Raw genomic sequence first — 17,240 nt, forward strand, 5'->3', positions numbered from 1 at the left:
GTTTTCCCTGCGTTACGCCAAGCGACGACAGCGTACGACAGCACGGACCGCTAAAGTGCTTCGCACTTGATATCATCACCAAGGCGCTGAAAGAACAAGAGGATGAAAACTTCTCCTTTGCGTTAGCGCACCCTCAATGCGCCAAGAATCACAAATGACAATGTTATATGGGGTTTTGCGAGCGTCACGCCAAGCAAATACAAAGACTACAGCATACAAAAGCGTACGACAGCCCGGGCCCCTAAAGTGCTTCGTAATAAAAAAAGGTGTATTCATTATGCGAGCAAGTACAGTAGACAACATTCACACAACACAGTTAACTGCAAGCACAGAGCAAGCAGCAACAGCAGCAGTGTATATGATGTATTCAGCCGATATGTTAAAAGTAGTAGAACTGATAATGATGAGTACTAATGTGTCAACAGTGAACATATATCACCAAAAACAACACAGCTGCCTACTTCCTTATATATCAGGGTCAACACTCAAGCGGCAGTTCACCACGGGTGCCTGCATCCTTAAAAGTGAAAAATGGGATGGTTTAATTAGCCACAAAACAAGGTGATTCAGTAATGCATGCCAGCATAGCTGACAGAGACAAGCGCTTAATCCACATTCGAAAGCAGCGCATCAAATCTAAGCAGAATCCCCCTTAGTCAAATCACAGCATCCACCAAGCCAGCGAGTACACGATGCCAACAACGGCCACTTCAAACCACATTCCTTCACCCCCTCCAGAGAAGTCACCCTGCCGCCCACAATCATGGTTTGCATCAAACGCTGGTGCAAAAGGTAAAAAATTGAGATCTCCAGACACATTGCCAAATAGAGCGAGGCCACTACCGTTGCCGTAACTACCGTCACCCCCTCCGGAGAAGTCACCCTGCCGCCCACAATCATGGTTCGCATCAAACGCTAGTGCAAAAGGTAGAAAATTTAGATCTCCACACAAATTGCCAATGAGAGCGAGGCCACTACCGTCGGGGTGACGAACGTGTAAGAAGGAACCCGCTCTTTCCAAGGCCTTCGCTGTGCTATGCATGGACGAGTCATAAATGTTTTCCGAATTTGGGTGAAACTGAATATAAGCGCGCCAAGACAGGGGAAATGCAGGAGTGGTTCAGTCGGTGAGAAAGTGTGTTATGATATAGTAGAGTGGTTGGGTCGGCAAGAGAAGATGTGAGCAGACAAGAAGCAGTCCACGTGGAGGAAGTGGGCGAGCGGTGAATATAAATTACTTTAAGTATTTCTTTAAGTGCCCAAGCTTCTATTTGAGAGCAATTCGATTAATTTTCCCCACTATTGTTAAACCCATCTGAGTTGTATTGCGATTTAACCAGCCAAGTCTACATGTATGTGAGGTGTTTGTTCATCCCTAATTTAGAATATATTAAGCTAATAGCAATTATATAAACATTACCGGCAACAGCGAACTTTGAACATAAGGCCACCGTTGCGAGCACTGGCACGCGCTATCTCGATAAACATCGCTAGACGGCTCGACTACATGGTGTGCTCACACGGCACACAATGTAGTCAGCACGAAAACCGCATCTCTCACTGGAGCACCCGTATTCGCTTTCCCAACTTCAAAATTGGATAGCCCGAAATCGAACATGACTAAGAAGCAACAGAGACGCACAGGACATATTGTCACGTGGTCGTGACGTCGAAGAAGGCAGCAGTCAGCACGTCTGAGATGAAACTCTTGATTTGGTCGAACTTGTGGCCGAGAAACTGAAAGTCAAACTACAGCAATACACTGATAGCGGCGAACAGAGCGTCGACCGTCGATCAACTGACAAGCGGTCAAGTGCGTCGGCTTTCATGCAGGTGCTATCGAAATTTCCAGCGATATCGCTGCTGGGGGCGTTATCTCTCGATAAAGCTGGAACATTCGCGTGCGGCGCGAAATCTTAAAAAAACGATCTACTACAATCGAGAAGCATCTCGAACAATGCTTCGCGGACAGCCTCGAGCGTTGATAACCGTCCTTGCTGGTCAAACCCAAAAAAACATCAAAATAAAACAAGAAGTGGGCGTGGCATTGCCCCCCTCTGAAAAAGCATCGTCCCGATGCTTGTGAAAGAACAAAGAGAAAAAAAAACAAGTGCATACTTAAATAAATTACAATAACAAACGTAAAAGTAGAGTCCCCAGGTTCGCTAACGAGCAAAAAACGGCTTAAGGCGCACGACATGGACGACTTCAGGTCGTGCGCGGCGTCGCTGGGAGTTCGTAATGCCGTCCGGGATGACCTCGTAGTCAAGAGAGCCGAGACCTCCAAGAACCTTGTATGGTCCGAATTATCGCCGAAGGAGTTTTTCGCTAAGCCCACGTCGGCGTCCAGACCCAGACATGGTCGCCGGGCTGGTATTCCACGAAGCGTCGTCGAAGATTGTAGCGACGGCTGTCGGTGTGCTGCTGGGTCTTGATGCGCAGGCGGGCGAGCTGTCGAGCTTCCTCGGCACCTTGGAAGTAAGCGGCGGCGTCGAGGTTTTCTTCGTCGGTGACGTTCGGTAGCAAGGCGTCGAGCGTCGTCGCCGGGCTCCTTCCGTAGACCAACTTGTACAACGTCATCTGCGTTGTTTCTTGGACGGCCGCGTTGTAAGCGAAGGTCACGTACGGAAGGACGGCGTCCCACGTCTTGTCGGCGATGGTCTTATTTAGACGCTCGGTGAGGCCATTGCTCTGCGGGTGGTAGGCGGTGGTGCGGCGGTGGCTCGTCTCGCTCTATTTTGCGATCGCCTTAGTTAGGTCTGCAGTCAAGGCGGTACCTCTCTTTGTGATGAGGACCTCTGGGGTCCCATGACGCAAGACGATGTTCTCCACGAAGAACTTGGCTACCTCGGCGGGACTTCCTTTGGGCAAGCCTTTGTCTCGGCGTAGCGGGCGAGGTAGTCAGTTGCTACGACGATCCACTTGTTGCCGGAAGTCGACGTCGGGAACGGCCCCCGTAGATCCATCCCGATTTGCTGGGACGGCCGGTGAGGTGGTTCGATTGGCTGCAGAAGTCCCGCGGGCCTAGTCGGTGGTGTCTTCCGTCGCTGGCAATCTCGGCAAGTCTTAACGTAGTGGGCGACGTCGGCAGGAAGGCGTGGCCAATAATATTTTTCCTGTATCCTCGCGAGCGTGCGGGAAACACGGAGGTGTCCAGCCGTCGGGTCGTCGTGCAGGGCGTGGAGGACCTCTGGTCGCAATGATGAGGGCACGACAAGAAGATAGTCGGTTCGAAGTGGCGAAAAGTTATTCATGAGAACGCCGTTCCGTAAGAAAAACGGCGGAACAACGGCCTTCGGAACAACGGCGGTCTTGCACTCAAGGTACTTCATAAGGCCCCCCAGTTCCGCGTCGTCTCGTTGCCTTTCGGCGAATTCGTCGGCACTAATAGTTTAGTGTAAGCAGTCGTCGTCGTCCTCTCACGGCGGTGCGTCGACGGGGGCTCGGGACAGGCAGTCGGCGTCAGAGTGTTTTCTTCCGGACTTGTACACGACGGTAATGTCGAATTCTTGAAGCCTCAGACTCCATCGTGTGAGACGACCTGAAGGGTCCATCAAGTTAGCTGGCCAACATAAGGCGTGATGTCACTGACAACTTTGAAGGGCCTGCCATAGAGGTAGGGGCGAAACTTTGACGTAGCCCAGATGATGGCAAGGCATTCCCTTACTGTTTTGGAATAGTTGGCTTCGACCTTGGATAGTGACCGGCTAGCATAGCTGATAACCCTTTCAAGCCCGCCAGTCTTTTGCACAAGGACGGCAGCGAGTCCTACGCTGCTTGCTTCGGTGTGTATTTCCGTATCGGCGCAATCGTCGAAATGCGCAAGTATGGGTAGCATCTGCAGGCGTCGTTTAAGTTCTTGCAATGCTTGCATTTGCGCCGTTTCCCACCTGAATTCCACGTTAGTCTTCGTGAGAAGCGTCAGTCGTTCGGTCATCCGTGAATAGTTCTTGACGAAGCGTCTGTAATAGGCGCAAAAGCCGAGAAATCGGCGCACGGCCTTCTTGTCTGTGGGTGGCGCGAAGTCGGCGATTGCACCTGTTTTCCGCGGGTCTGGGCGCACTCCAGACTTGCTGATCACATGACCCAGAAACAGGAGCTGGTCGTATGCGAATCGCACTTTTCTGGCTTCAGGGTCAGTCCAGAGGTTTTGATTGCTTGAAGTACTGCCTCAAGCCGCCGGAGATGCTCGTCGAAGGTCGGCAAAAACACGACGGCGTCGTCCAAATACACAAGGCACGTCTGTCACTTCAATCCGGCCAGTACGGTGTCCATGACTCGCTGGAACGTCGCAGGTGCCGAGCAAAGACCAAAAGCCATGACCTTGAACTCAAAGAGGTCGTCGGGTGTTATAAAAGCGGTCTTTTCTCGGTCTCTTTCGTCTACTCCGATCTGCCAATAGCCGGCCTTGAGGTCCATCGACGAAAAGTACGTCGCGTTCTGAAGTCGATCCAGCGTGTCGTCTATCCGTGGGAGGGGGTGCACGTCCTTCTTCGTGGTTTTATTCAGGCGCCGATAATCAACGCAGAAGCGCAGTGTTCCGTCCGTCTGCTTCAGTGACACCACGGGTGATGCCCACGGACTCTTTGAAGGCTGGATGATGTCGTCGCGTAGCATTTTGTCGACTTGTTTCTTCATGGCCTCGCGTTCTCGCGTCCAAACTCTGTAGGGGCTTATAGGAGTGGTCGAGAATTTTCTTCTGCTATAATGCGGTGCTTAGCAAGGGGCGTTTGTCGGAGCCGCGATGACGACGAGAAACAGTCCTTTTAATGCAGGAGCAGGGATTTGAGCTGGTCTTGCTTTACCTTCGGAAGGCTCGGGTTGACATCGAAATCCGGTTCGGGACCTCTATTCGTCGAAGCAGGTTTGGCAGCATCGAAGAGGGCGAAAGCATCGCTGGCGGCTACACATTCGTCGATGTAGGCAACCGTCGTGCCCATGTTGAGGTATTTATATTCGTGGCTGAAGTTTGTCAGCAGTACCTTTGCTTTACCGCCATGCAGCTCGGCGATACCTCTTGCGACGCAAATTCCGTCGCCTGCGCTTCTATCGCATTCAGTGGATGGTTCCCTGGCGTCGCGTGGGGCGGGAGCGCTTTGTCTGAGCTTAGTGTGATCGACTCAAACCTCAGGTCGATAACGGCGCCGTGGTCACTTAGGAAGTCCATTCCGAGTATCACATCCCTTGAGCAGTTTTTTAGGATTACAAAGCTCGCAGGATAAGTCCGGTTATTGATGGTGACTCTCGCCGTGCACACACCAATCGGCGTTATCAGGTGGCCTGCAGCTGTCCGCATTTCGGGTCCACTCCAAGCGGTCTTTGCTTTCTTCAGCTTGATGGCGAATGGCCCACTGACGACGGAATAGTTGGCTCCGGTGTCGACGAGAGCTGACGCTGTGGCCGTCGATAAGCACATCGAGGGCGCTAGTTCGTCGTCTTGCGTTGCGGTTAGGTCGTGGGGTCGGATCACGGCTTCGTCGATTTGTCCCGCTATTTCGACGTGGCGTCGTCAGGTTTTTTTCGGGCCGCGAAATTTCGTCGTGAGGGCTCCGTCCGGTTTGCGTCGTGTTCTCAAGGTCTCGTCGCGTTGTCGTCGTCGGCGGCCGCGGAGGATCTTCGGCATTTCGTCGTACAGCAACCGCACCTCCATCGGTTGCAGGCCTTAGTTTCCCGGATACGCGCTAGGCGACCGGCCCCGGTTTCGGCTTGTGTACTGCCGCCGGTGCGATGACATGTAGCGGCCGGGTGACGGCGAGTGGTAAGGTCGTAATTCTTGCCACTGTGTTCCGGTGAGGTAGTCGTCAATGTCGCTAGGCCATTCGCCTGGCTGCGGGCGCGGCACCTTCTTGGCGAATCCGCGTAGCCCCATCTGTCGGTATTGGCAGCAGCGGTACGTGTGGCCGGCCTCCCTGCAGTGGTAGCAGAGCGGGCGGTTGTCGCGGGCACGCCAAACGTCGGTCTTTCGGGGGGCGCATCCTTGACCTGTAGGCGGCCGGTATGGCGTCGGTGGTGGTGGCGGCGGTGCCTGACGGCGGAACTGCTGCGGCGATGAGGGGGTGGGGGGCGTTGCCTCGGGCTGCAGCCAAGGTATATGTAAACTGGTAGCGTAACTTCCGTAGAAGCCCCGCGTGTCAAGCTGGTGGCTAGTTGTTTGAACAGTCGCCAACAGGCGCGAAATTATGAAATTTTCTGACAGGGCGCTGCTTCTTACTTTTTTTTATAGCTGCACGTTCTTTTTTCTTATCACCATGATGGCTCCATAATGCAAGCCTGCAAGATAACGGGAAGACGAAAAAGACAGATTTGATAAATAAGGTGTATTTTATTGGCGAAATGTTGCAGTTGAACGGGGTATTACCCCAAAATATATAACACAGAAACCAGAAGTAGCATAACAATTCAACGTGCACACAAACCTTGCACACGTGTTGCTCTTGCATCCGTAGACAGCGCAGCGTTTCTTCGCGTAGCGTGGCGGACTCATCGTCCCGAAGGGCGACAGCACGCCGGCCGTGCGCTGGCAAAACACAGTCACTGAAACGGTTCCCGATGGCTGCGATGGGCTATAGTACCTTCTGCCAAGTACCATGACTAGAAAACAACGCTTATGCGAGGAAATCACCTACGGACGACAGGCACAAACCTACTGCGCAAAAACGAGCGACGCCATTTGCATCTGAAAATGCGCAACATCGTTGACCCATCTCACCAGACTGCCTGCATGTGCCTGCTGTTTCTGAAAATAAACGAAAAAAAATTGACCACTCAACCACATAGCGAACACTAAAGTTTGATTAAAGTAATCTACTAATTTAATTCGTGACAAATAAAATTAAAACTAATGAAAATAAACGTTTAATTATCTTTTTTGTTTTCATTATTTGTCCCCCCCCCTCACCTAGTAGCGCTTTAATCGTCACGCGGGTGTTGATGTTTGTCGCAATAGGTTTCCGACCACTTTTCGTTCCGACTTTCGCGACCTATTTAGATTGACCTTGCTGCAGCAGCATAGCTCATGGCTTCCGGCTGAGCCTGCGGTGCTTCGGGAATTCCATGCGGAACAGCTGGAACATTCGCGTGCGGCGCGAAATCTTAACAAAGCGATGTGCTACAATCGAGAAGCTTCTCGAACACTGCTTCGCGGACAGCCTCGAGCGTTGACAACCGTCCTTGCTTGTGAACTCCAAAAAACATCAAAATAAAACACGAAGTGGGTGTGGCAATATACATATGCAGAGACACATGCACATACACAGATAACGCAGATGCACAAGACATGCCCTGGGCATCTGTGTTCCTTCTTAGTCCTGTTCTATTTCGCGCTATACAGTTTTGAAGATTATCAACCAGCTATGATTAACTTATTTTCTTAAGCTTTAATCAGCCTTTCGTATGAGTTACGCGAGATCGGATCCAAGAGCGTTAGCTGCTAACATTACTTGGTCTAAATTCCAATTTTTTGCTATCATATTCATTACTTTGCCCTTGCGGCGAAACTTTGGTTTTATTGTGTCAGTGTTATCAAATCTTGACTCGAATCTTGACTCGAACTCGACCTTCGCACCACAACCGGCGTTGCTTGCCGTCATCTGGGCTACATCAAAGTTTCGCCCCTATCTCTGCGGCAGCCTTTCAAAGTTGCTAGCGACCGCCACGCCTTCTGTTGGCTAGCTAACTTGAAGGACCCTTCAGGTCGCCTCGCGCGGTGGAGTCCTTGACTTCAGAAATTCGACATTACTCTCGTTTACAAGTCCGGATGAATGCACTCTTGCGCCGACTGCCTGTCCCGTTCCCCTGTTGACCCACCACCGCAGGACGACCAGGATGGCGGCTACTTCTTGGGAACGTTAAGTGCCGATGACTTCGCCGAATGACAGCGAGCAGACCCAGAATTCATGGGCCTTGTAGATTACTTCGGGGGCGAGGGCAGCATTGTTACAAAGAGAGCATGTCAGTCATCAATAATTGTTTTGATGACCTTACATCAGCTCATACCACACTTGTCCCCGAAGATAAAGAACTGCGGAAACAGAATGAGGTACTTTCTCAGCAAATACAAAAATTGGATCAGTATTCCTGCCTAAATACCCATGTGATGCGAAGCGTCCCTAAAACTCAAGGCGAAGACTGCCTCCAAATAATTCAGAAAATGGGCGACAGGATTCGAAGCTCTGTAAACGTGGAGGACATTGATGTTCTCCGAGTTTTTACGCGAGATGATGGAAAGAAGAACGTTATTGTTCCCTTCTGCTCCCGTGCTAAGTGAATAGACTTTCTTTGAAAAGCCTGTAGGTGCGTTTGACAACAGGGGGGGCTTCGCTTCTCTGGCAGCAATGACAATACAATATATGGTAATAAACATCGGACACCGTTAAAGAAAAAATTGTTATTTATCACTGGAGCAGAAAAAGCAAACTAGATGGCTTTACCTATGGAAAGAAAACTACGTGATGAAAGCGAGAAAGAACGCGGATGGCAGGGTATTCGGAATTCGTAGCGAAAGTGACTTGTGTGTATTTCATGACAATTGAATGATTGCATCATATATTAGTTCTCTTCACAAGGGTTATCCGGAAAACTCGGTTTTCGCGAACTTCCTTCAGCTATTCATGTTAATGCCCGTAGCTTAAAAAACATTTTGATGACATTAATTCATTGTTGCATTACACTGATCATCACTTCAAACTCATTTGTGTAACAGAAACAACATGGCCTTCATCTGGGGACGAAACCTTGTACTGTCATGGTGGTGTGGCTATCTTCGCATCCAAAACTATATGTTATAAAAGGTGTGCCGATCTGTCTATCAATGCTCCGAAATGCGAATCCGTATGGCTCGAAATAGGAAGCTTGTTACCTCCCATTTTAGGGAAAAAACAATCTATGGCATGGTTTACCACTCACCGGCTTCATCGTTAAAATAACTTGTGCGGGATTACTGGAAAGGCGACAAAAAATTTTACCAGAATATAAGAGTGCGCTCATTTTAGGTACGTGAACGTCGATAATTAGACAATAAAAACCTTGCTTTTGTAGACTTTAGTTGCTGTTTTTCGGGCTTCGGCTTTGAGTCATTGATTAAATCCCGAACCCTATGTTAAAAGCAACGTGCTCATTCATCAATTGATAATGTAATTTCCAATCTCGACATGTACCCTCAAAAAGGAATTCTACAGGAAGATATTACAGATAACTAACCAAATTTTATTTATTTTGATTTACCTAGAAGTCTTCCGAAAAGGCCACTACATGGGACGAAATTCAATCTGTCCGACTATGTTAAGCTATTAGACCGTACTGATTTCTCTAGCACCCTGTGCTTTTCTGATGCTGAACTAGCGTTGCGTGAGTTCGCCCTCATAACTTTGAATGCGGTAAAAGTTTACACTACTGATGTACTTTTACCAAGCCATATGACGTACAACGTTATCCGTGAGTGTCTACGGGTCTCTTCCTTCCGCAAGAAACATAATCTATATCGAGAAACAAAAATGCAACCGTTCAATATCCATTTAAAGAGCCTTGCGATACTGTTTCTGCACAGTTAGACGGTGCCCTAAAGCAATCGAAAAAAGAAGATATTTTTAAGGAAAAATTGGCGCGTGCACAAACGCTAAACAGAAATGGAATATCATTAATTCCTTCGTAAATCATGATAACAAGGCAGCTACCATCAAGATTATTGCTATCAAAGAGAGAATAGTACAAAATCGCGAACAGGTAAGCAACAGGCCGGCAGCGTTCACGTGATGGTAGCCCTTGAAATAAACGCCAGGCCTGCGCTGAAACCGCAGCACAGTCACAGCGAAAGCTGGAAGAGCAGCGTTTCTAGAGCCCGTTAAGCTCTCTTGGGGCTACAAAACAAGTACACTAGAAAGGTACCCACTACGCCATAAATCAGCATTTTTGTGAAGTTGGGAAGCACCTACTAAGCCATTATTCGTCATTCTGCGGAGAAGCGAGGCACCAGCTACGCGTCAGTAAGGCATCATGTGCACTTTGTTGACGCGACGACTGATGACGATGAAGAATTATGGCTCAGCCCTTTGTAATGGGTTGGAATCTTTAAACGGCTCACCAGTTATGTAATTTGCATTGGGTGACGCCCGGTCACTATTTACCTCTCCCGTCATGCTGTATAACATACGTTGACGTGGGAGAGAGACGGGGGGGGGCGAAGAACATTACTGAGACCCCGAGGTTATGGATCATGCGCTTATGGGCTTTCTTGGCAACCAATACAAGTGCACTTGCGAGGAACCCACTACGCTATAAATCAGTGTAATTTTACTGAGACCCCGAGGAAGTGGATCATGCGCTTATGGGCTTCCTTGGCAACCAATACAAGTGCACTTGTGAGGAACCCACTACGCTATAAATCATTGTAATTTTGAGAAGGCACTGTGCCATTTTTCGTCATTCTACGGAGAGCGTTGGTACCTGCTATACGCATGTAAGGCATTATGCGCACTTTGTTGATGCTGTGCCTGATGACGATGAAGAATTATGGCGGAGTCCTTTGTAATGGGTTGGAAGCATTCAACAACCTACTCGTTGCGCAATTCGCATTGTGTGACGCCTGGTTACAGAATTCGCGTTGTGGGACGCTTGGTGCTTATTTTACTCTTCTACCACGCTATATTGCATATGCTAATGTGGTTCCTTTCCGACATGAAGCCTGTATAGGACCTTTTTGCAAAGCAGTTTCAAGCACCGGCATGGCTCAGAGGTTGAATACTGGGCTCCCACGCAGAGGGCCCAGGTTCGAACCTCGTTCCATCCTGGAGTTTTTTTCTTATTTCGTTTTTTTCTTATTTCGATCGATACTGGTTACGGACACCGGCGGCGGCGGCGGCGGCGGCGGCGGCGGACAACTACGGCGCCAAAAACGGCCGGTGAAATGATCTCATAACAGCTTTCGCTGTAATAACTGAAGCTCTAGAGTGCCACAGGTGGAAAGGCAACCTAAATCTTGCTTTTTACGCTCTTGTACATCTGACGATGTGCTAACGGTCATTAAACAACTAAAGAATACAGGAGCTGGCCTAGACAAAATACACTCAATACATATTAAATCGGTGAAACACGTTACGGCTAAAGCTATCTGCCGTATAGTCAACTTGATTTTTACCACAGGAATGTTTTCTTAGCAAGTGTAGATTCCTAAAGTAGTTCGTATATAAAAGAAGGGCGATTCGACATTGGTAACTATTACATGCCAATTTCTATACTCCCATTTTTGAGCAAAATATAAGAAAATGAGTTGAAATTCTTATCGCTAGCTACTTCACAAAATTTAACATACTGTCCTTGTCGCTATTTGGGTTCCGCGTGGGTGTTCCAACAGAACACGCTTTATTGACTGTATTCGAGCGCATTTGGACAGGGGAATAATTGATTTTAACAAAGCCTTTGACAATATTAACCATGAAGATTTGTTTTCTAAGTTCGAAACTTATGGCATTACTGGTTCGTTTTGGTATTTTTAAAGATTACTTTTGAAGCAGATATCAGTGTCTACATCAATGACGTTTTTCGCTATCACAGGCTCATCACCGAAGGTGTACGCAATCGACCAATTCTCGGTCCACTCTTATTTTAACACGAAAGTGTTTTATGCCGGGGTCCGCCAAGTACATCCGTCACGGATATGACGTTGATAAAATGGACGCCAACGGGTGAGAAAGAAAAAAACCAAGAAAAGATAACACGCTGGGAATCGAACCCACGACGTTGCGGCCGCGACGGCAAGCGCCCGGCGCCCTATCGACTAAGCTAACTCGGGAGATGCGAGATGCGGTGCGAACGGTGCCGCCGTCTGTGAGATGTGAAAAGAAGTAATGCTTCACGATCGACACTTACTAGCGCTTACTCCGAGATTGCACGTAATATCGGAGGTCATGGTTACAGCGTCTCGATATCAGAGAGGTAGACTGGCCGCGCTGGCGTCGCCGAGTCACCCTTGACGCAGTTACGTTGGTTAAGGTGTTTCTTTGCCTTTCACTTCGTGTTAGCGTGCGTCGGATCATCGGAGTAGTGCAGCTTCCACGTGCACGAACGCGATTTCTCCGCCGCCGACTGCTTCAATTGCGAGAGCACCGGCTAACAAAACTGCTGCAATCCGCGTTGCAGAAAGGACGCGATTTCGACGGGCGAATGTCGTGCCTTGGTGGAGCGAGAGCAGCGCCTGCGAGACAGAAACCAGCGGGACGCACGCGTTTGCGGCTCAGGCTACGAACCTCTACCTCCCGTGTTGCTGAAGCGCAGTGTGTGTTAATGTATGCATGAACACAGGCGTCGGCTACCCAATACTAGAAAGCGCACACCGTGCCGTTCCTCTCCTTAATTGACGCTTTGAAGAAGTGCATACCGGGTACCAGTGTTGATTATGAGCTTGTTGATATCATCCTTACGCGGGATTCACGATTCGCTGTGTCCAAATATATGTTCACACCGTCAGCTACCACAACGGTTTATCTTAATCATGGATGTTAGTCGTCGAGATAGAGACATGCTGTCAACATGGGTGCACCCACGTCAAAAGGTGATATAGCTGCCAAACACGAATAGACATTGTACAAGGTCTCCTATATCACTACACAATAAGCACTACTTCTGCGAAGACACGTTTCACTTTCGTGTTATACCGATTCCTATGACGGAGGGATCAGCCATGTTTTTGTTGTTTATTGACGATCTGGCGAATTACTTATATAATTGCAAGTGTTTCTTGTACGCCGAAGATATGCGATCGCATCTTCTGCCTCTTACCCCACTGAGCTTTCAGCTTGAAGACTGCTCTCTTAAGAAAAACATAAGTATAAACGCTGTAAAGGCTCAGTTTGTAGTTTTTCATTCTCCTTATAAACTAATGACACCTGTCTTACACAAACGAATTAGCAATGGAGAAAGTAAACAAATAAGCTATGCAAAGTGCATAGGAGTAATTGTTGATTTCAATCTAAAATGTGACACGATCGTTGATTCGGTGTTCATAAAAGGCATTCGAGATAAATGCATTATTAAAACCCGTTCAAGCTTCAGCATTAATACAATTGTCTCACTTTGTCACGGCTTCACCCATATACATATCAAATATTGTAATACCACATGGAGAAATACTTATTATACTCACATATCTCGTTTGGTTAATATCTAGAAAGGCGCGCTAAATTTATTACATTTACATCCCCCCGTTCAACATCGAAACCCCTATTCTTAATATTGAGTGTACCACCTGTTGTTTGCACATACAATGCTAGTATGTGGACATTGCTGCATAAATTCATCAAACGCCAAGTTTCTGTTGAGGCCTTTCGAATTATTAAATAATTAATAAGAATACGACCAGGGCTGCTGTGTAAATAATTTGCTGCTACCGAAACTCGCCTGGAATTGTGGCAAACAAATTGCTTGTTTCAGCCCAATTTATGTTCGGAAAACTTTAAAACCTGATTTAAAAAACGTTATCACTAAAACATTTTCGATCATCTTTCCAAACATACTTGCTCTCGTCACTTTAATTAGTATACCATTCCGTTTTAGCGCTGCCTTTATTCATGTTTTTCCTTTCTTTTTACGCTGTTTCTGAACATACGTGCTCTCATCACTTTAACTAGTGTAAGATTCCGTTCGCTTTTGCATTGTCTTTATTGATTAATTAGTCTCTCAAATAGTTTTTTGTTGCCCATATTCAGCTTTTTTAATATTTTTATTATATTTGTGAACGTATATTCAATTTATTTCCTGTGCATAGAGTTCTAATATGACGCCCTCCCACAGTTCTTACTTTTGGACCTCCTTCAGAAAATGTTGCACCATCATATATGCATTGCATTCTGCCTTTCATTTAATAAACTTGAAAATATTCAAGCGAGAATTGGCGTCGTTTTTCTTGCGTAACGTCGCTCTCCTAAAGAAGGACTTCTCACTACTTCGGGCTACCTACCTTCTCGTAGTACCTTCAGCATTACGTCCAGATGGTCTGGACGCTTTGCATGAAGACCCAATCGCATGAAGACCCAAGAAAAGTACTACTGACTTCGCCTCCCTGCCAACATCACCCACTACGTAAAGACTTGCCAAGACTGTCATAGACACCGCCGAATACTCCAGCCAGACTTATGCAGCCCATCGGGCCACCTCGCTGGCCGTTCGAGCCAATCGGGATGGACTTACTGGGGCCGTTCTCTACGTCGAACTCTGGAAACAAATGGATCGTCATAGCTTCCAACTCCCTCACCCGCTACGCCGAGTCAAGGGCCCTGCCCAAAGCCAGTGCCGTCGAAATAGTAGATTTCTTCGTTGAGGTCATCGTCCTGCCTCATGGCGCCCCAGAGGTCCTCTGTAATTACTGACAGAGGTACGGTCCTTACCGCGGACCTAACTCAGCCCATCTTTGTCTACAGCCAGACATGCCACCGCGGGACCAATGCCTACCATCCACAGACTAATGGCCTCACCGAGCGTCTAAATAGGACTATCGCTGATCTGCTGGCCATGTATGTCCACGTCGAACACAAGATGTGGGATGCCGTTTTACCGTACGTGACCTTTGAATACAACACGGCTGCGCAAGAAACGGCGGAAATGACGCCATACAAGATTGTATGCAAAAGGAACCCGGAAACGACGCCCCACGCCATAGTAGACAAAAAAGTCTGCGCCCGAGCAAATGACAAACCAAACTGGTCTGATATGAGCAGAGGAAATTTATGTCGCCGTAAACTATTTCGTACCCTTCTTGGCAGAGGCGGAGCAACTTTCTAACATCCTGTTCTCCGGGCTGACCCCACGTGAGTGTCATTGACCGCAGGAACTTTTCTGAGTCAACGAATACAACAAACCGTCTACGGCAGTGTAATTGGCTTGCGTCTTGATGCGTAGTCAAGAAGGAGGAGCCAGCCTGAAGTGATAGTGACGGTGCTGAGCGAGACAAGACGTGCTGGGCCTTCGGTTAATAAGCTCATTAATTCGCCGTCGCTGAACTCTTACTTTTCACTATATAAATACGTGTACAAATAGTGCCACTACACTTGTTTGTTTTCGTTTTTCCAACTTTCGAACACCACTTCCTCAACCCACAGACTCAGTCAGGCTAAAAACGTAGTCCGGGTCTGGTGAAACCGTAACGTCGCAGAACCTATTGATCAGCGCTGGGACCTGAAGCTGCAGGCGGCAACGGTCGGCCTACAGGAGAGCAGCTGTGTCGAGACATCGATCACGAGTGAGTGAGTGTTTTCCTTTTCTTCTGACGTGAACCAGGTTCTAAAACAGAGTTAGATTTCTGAAATGGTAGATAACTTTGCCGAAAAACTCGAGGTTATCTACTTTCGGGTAGTTGTTTCGGAAGCAGCAAGCACTCAGAACGATGATGGACTTACAGAAGCTGCAGGAGCCGGACTTGTTTGTGCGAGTAATTGGGGATCGACGCAAAGGGTGTGGCACGAAAACTCATAATCACACAGACAATCAATGATTAGGGAGGCGATGATGAGGTCTCAGAGAACCATGGGACCTCATCATTCAAATTAAGAAAGAGAAGGAAAAGGGGCGTGATCGTGAAAGAGAGGAGTGCTGCCTGAAATGCGAGAACGAAGCGAAAAGACAGGAGCGACTGAAAGAAAGCAACGCCGCCTAGAAGCGAGGAGGCGTATGCGTCAAAGTGAGTTTGAAAAGAAAACACGGATGGGGGGTTCGAGATGGAGCTCGGTAAACTAGAACTCGAGTTGGCACAACAGGAGTTGAGTAAGAGTACGGGCAATTGCCCCAGCAAGTAGTATCTCTCCCTATCAAGGAGGCAGAGTTCAAGACGTCAAGCTACATGTAGCCATATGTGGTATCGGGGGATATAGGCCTGTATCTCAGAAACTTTGAACACAAATGCGAAGAACTGTCATTTGAGCGAGAATCTTGGTCTCAGAGGCTATTGATGGTTATATACCCTGTGATGCAGCGGAGGTTGTTGTGCGACTCAGTGAGCCCGACGTGGGTAACTACGAGGTAGTTAAGGCAGCTGTATTCCGGAGCTTCAGTGTTTCAGTTAGGTGAAAGGAAAGCAAGAGTACCATGCTGACGGATCCTTTTCTTCATAATGAACGCCAGGCCTGCGCGAATCGCGCAGCGCAGTCACAGCGAAAGCTGGAAGAGATGCATGATGTCCACTTACTCCACAAATCATAAATTTTGTGAACTAGGGCACACTATGCCATTATTCTTCTTTCTGCGGATAAGCGAGGTATACGCTACACATCTCTGACGCATAATGCGCACTTTGTTGATGCTTCATGTGCCTGATGACGATGAAGAATTATCGTTGAACAATTTTAATGGGTGCGAAGCTTTATTACACACTCGTTGCGCAATTAGCATTGTGTGACGCCTGGTTGTTATTTGACTCTTCTGTCACGCTATACAACACATGTTGACGCACTCATTGCCCGACATGACGCCTGTATAAGGTGCTTTTGCAAAGGAGTTTCAAACACCAGCGTGACTCTGTCGTGGGATATTTGACTGCCACGCAGAGGGCCCGACTTCAATTCTCGTCCGATCCTGCATATTTCTTTCATTTTTTGTTATTTCGTGCGATAGTGATTACGGACAGCGGCGGCGGCGGCGGCGGCGGACAACTGCCCCACTGCCGTTGTGATCTTATAACAGCTTTCGGTGTAAAAACGAGCAAGAGGTCGCCGTTTGTGAGATCGCGACAGTGAATGGCACGCGTTGTGAAGAGTGCATAAAGGTAGAGCATGTCGAGAATGAGGCCTTGGCCGATCAGGAGTTAGCGGCAATTTCAAAAGACTTCCTTGCACGGACGAGCTTGGTTGCAGCAGCTCTAATGGTGTCAGTGAAAAGCTGGAAATCTTCCTCGTGCTTCCAAAAGGACCTTTATGGATCGTCAAACATAGACACAATTAGCCGGGCCGCTGACCATAGCAAGGACGCGATGTTTCATGGGTTCAACGATACTGTCGGGGAGCTTCATATATACCAGTAGTAACACAGATAAATTGGCTCGACAGTCCGAAGAGATGTCCGATAGTCCGGAGAACGACAAAAGTGGCCCAATATTGGCCGCTAAAAGCCAACGGATCAGCCCACATAAGCTGACGACTGGCAGAACCAACCCAATATTTGATGATGAAAGTCATTGGCTCAGTCGATATTGGCGGGATGGCGGCAAACCGGGACTAATATTGCCGATGAAAGCCCAATATCGGGTGAACGAGGGCAAAACC

Source organism: Rhipicephalus sanguineus, chromosome 9 (genome assembly GCF_013339695.2).
Source record: "Rhipicephalus sanguineus isolate Rsan-2018 chromosome 9, BIME_Rsan_1.4, whole genome shotgun sequence".
NCBI lineage: Eukaryota > Metazoa > Arthropoda > Arachnida > Ixodida > Ixodidae > Rhipicephalus > Rhipicephalus sanguineus.